A 3,669-nucleotide genomic window follows, 5' to 3' on the forward strand; every position below is an offset into this window, starting at 1 on the left:
CACCCCCAAGCCCAACTTTTTACAACCTGCTTCATAAATGAAACCATTCTCCGCAAATGTGCCTCTGTCCTCTCCTGTGACCAATAATAGCCCTGGGTCTGATTGAGTGTGCCATAATGTAATTTGGATATTAGACTGGGTTAGCTTCATATGTATTGGCAGACCTCTAGTCTCTGTGCTCAATTCAACCACAGGACTTAGGTTAATGCTTCCCTGTACCACCATTAATATCAATGGCTTTAAATACTGCAGAGACTCTGACCAACAAGTAATATTGGGCTACCTGGCACCTCAGTCTGTTGACATTAAATCCCCATTTCTTATTCCATCTTGTATGCCGTCATTTTAATGTTTCCCTAGTAACATTGACTGTTTGGTAACACACTGACTGTCTCTGAGTGAGAAGGGGGACATGACAGAAGGAAGAGTGACATTACAAAGTTGGTAATTGACAGAGCAGGCACCCACTCCGGGGCTGTTTGGCAGATATGGGATAAATTATCACTTATTGTTAGTTGCATTGATACTCTCTGAATTGTATCCAAACTCTAGAAAACAGAGTCTGCTGACAAGAAGTCAACTTATTAAATGTTCTAAAGCAGGATGAGCAGGAAGAAAATCAAATACAATGAATTGCCATGTTACAGTATTCACAAAATATATTGTCTTTTGACAAATATACATTGTAGAACACTTTACGTCAGCTGATGAAGGTTAAATTAAATTCTGCAGCGCACACTGAATCATGATTGGATGACTTGAAAAGATCCCTGGTATGTGATTGTCATGATTGGACGACTGGTTGTCAGTCAAACTCTTTGCTATGGCAACACGTGATTGATTGGATGACTTGACTTTCCCCCCCAAAGAATTACTCGAGACTTGCTTGAGACTTGGACCAAATTACATGAGACTTACTTGGGACTTGGTCACACTGCCTTCTATTCACACATTCACAGTTGTAATCAGACTTATATTGTTGATTATGACACATGCCTCACACAGGCATGTAACGTACCTTCCCAATTTTGTGCTGATGTGTCTTCACAATTACAATGTATAACAGAATAGACTCATGATCAAACCCTGTAATCAGATGATGCGTTCTCGGATGCTGTATAAACTGTTCCTTTTCAGCAGTGTGACTCATGTAATGTTTACTGTGTAATTCACCTTTGGTGTAAGTACACAATGTTCAAACCGATGCTGACCGGCTTGTCACACATCTATTATATGTAACCTGTGTGGTTGATTGATTTATTGGTTAGATGATGGATTTATTGCCTGATTTAATGGTTAGATGATGGATTGATGGAATGAATTAATTGGCCAGTTGATTTAATGGCAAAACAAGTAATCATATTTTTGAAATGTTTTTGTTTTGCTTTGTTTTAAAAATGGTTCACTTACACATACAGTACATTGACCCTACGTGGCTATGTAGAGCATGGCAATGTCAGTTCTTCATGTCTATGAGTTGATAAATTATTGACAACACAGCAAAATGCTAACAACTTCAGATTGATTAGACATTTCAGAATCTGTATTCTGTCCCACGTTTGTGATGGTTTTGGATTCTGTGTTCGATGCTTGTTGTTCATCAGGCTGTGCTGTGGGTTAGTGACAAGGCCAATCGGTCTTGAATATGCCAACTAACTGCAGGAGTTTGTCTCTTTGACTGTGTAGACACTGAAAAAACAGAGAGAGAGAGAGTGAGAGAGCTTTTCAATGGTCCACCACCTCCTCGTAGTTGTCTAGAGGCTCTGTTCCTCCCCCCCACCCCCACCCCCCATTTTTAGGGGTAAATGGGAAATGAATCCAGCAATTGTTATGTTTCACCTGCTGCAAAGTCACCCTAAAAAATACAAAGCTTCTTTCCAAGTCCTGTAGCTTGCTGAACTACTTAACCCACTATTACATCATTCCAACTGGATGTGCGCCAGACAAAACTTGGCTGCCTACCAACTTTCTTTCACTTCGTCTTTCTTTCTTTTCTATTTTTTTTAGCACTGCAAGCAGATGCAAACATTTCTTACAACCTTTATGCATTTCATTGCCTGATGGCCACGCGTTTGACCCCCTGTTGCTGACAGTTTGTCAGTCCTCCTTGCAAGGATGACAGGTTATCTTTAATTCATGCCACTGCTCACATCATGTGTGCCACTTGAGAGACAGATGGATGTGTGTAACACCAGATTCTCTACTGAATGGTGAATTGTATGTCTCTCTAAGTAATCCCTGCAGGAGAATGCACACTGAAAGACGTCCTCCTCCTTATCAGTCAATGGGCATAAGTCTATCAGCACCTATGGCCTGGAGGAAGGACCCTGTTTTTTAACTGTTATGAATAGGTGTCTTTCTTGGTTATTTTTCCTAGAATGTTTTGTCCGGAGGCAGATACTGTAGATGTCTTTACTTGAACTTAACAGAAGTCTTAGAGGGTATGACTGAGGGAATTAAACCTGTGGCGCTTGGTGAGAGATTTGGGGTTTCCTGAACTTTTGTATATTCCAAACTAAAGTTTTATTGTTAATCCAACATGCTACCATGTAGGTTCTTACTTAACTGACAGCAACTTGCAATCAAATCATTGTGTGATTAAGGTCGACACTGACTGTGATTTTGCATGTTTCAAATACTTAAGTGATTGTTTTTTAAATTCTTTTGTTCCTTGTTACACTACAAAATACAAAATATGACAAAATATTAAATAATTAAGTTTACTTGATGCATTTATTTGCACAATTCTCTTCCAAAACTAAAATGACTGAAATATGTATATTACCCCTATTTATTAAGGGTTTGTAAATAGATTCACAGATTCAACCCTTACTTCAGTAACAGAAGAAAAATGAGAATGAAAAATAACAATATTAAATGTAATTGTGTCATATTAAAGTGTATGTGGGCTGGGTGTGACACTAAGTTACAGTACTCCATCAAAATATTACTAAACTTATTATAACTCAATTTACAGCAGTTTTATCTGGAAAATGTAAATCAAAACTACTCATTATACAAAACGGTATATGTCAGTGTTATATTATGATATATAATGTTATTCATAATAATGGTACAAACATTTCTGAGCAGCATTTGTAATGTCAAAGATGGTCACAGTGGAGCTAATTTTAACTACTTCTTTATATTCTGTTGGGCAGTATATAAAGTCCAATGCATTAAAAACTGATGTTTTGTACATAATGTATAATCTAAATCTGCAAAGTAACTTGTGATTACAGCATTAGATGTAGTCAATTAAAAGGACTATATTTTCTTCTTAAATGTAGTTGAGTAGAAATGTAAAACAGCATAAAATGCAAATATTTAAGTAAATTCTACTTAAGTACTGTACTTGAGTAAATGTACAGTCAGACAGGCTCTAGAGCCCTTAGATTAAACCAATGGAAACCCTGTGACTTTACTAGTTTTCTATGGACCTTTGCTCCAAAACATTATAGTAATAGTAGTAGTAATAATAATAATAATAATAATACCTTTTATTCATATAGCGGTTTACAAGATACTCAAAGACACTTAACATACTCAAAGACACGTAACTTGACATGACACTGTTTTGTGGCAGTGGAGCTGGTCTGTGAGAGATTATGTAAAACTTTGATTCTCTTTAGAATCATATACAAGTAAAGGAATGTCTTAAACTTTACT

This window comes from Etheostoma spectabile, chromosome 3, assembly GCF_008692095.1.
Source record: "Etheostoma spectabile isolate EspeVRDwgs_2016 chromosome 3, UIUC_Espe_1.0, whole genome shotgun sequence".
NCBI classification, from domain to species: domain Eukaryota; kingdom Metazoa; phylum Chordata; class Actinopteri; order Perciformes; family Percidae; genus Etheostoma; species Etheostoma spectabile.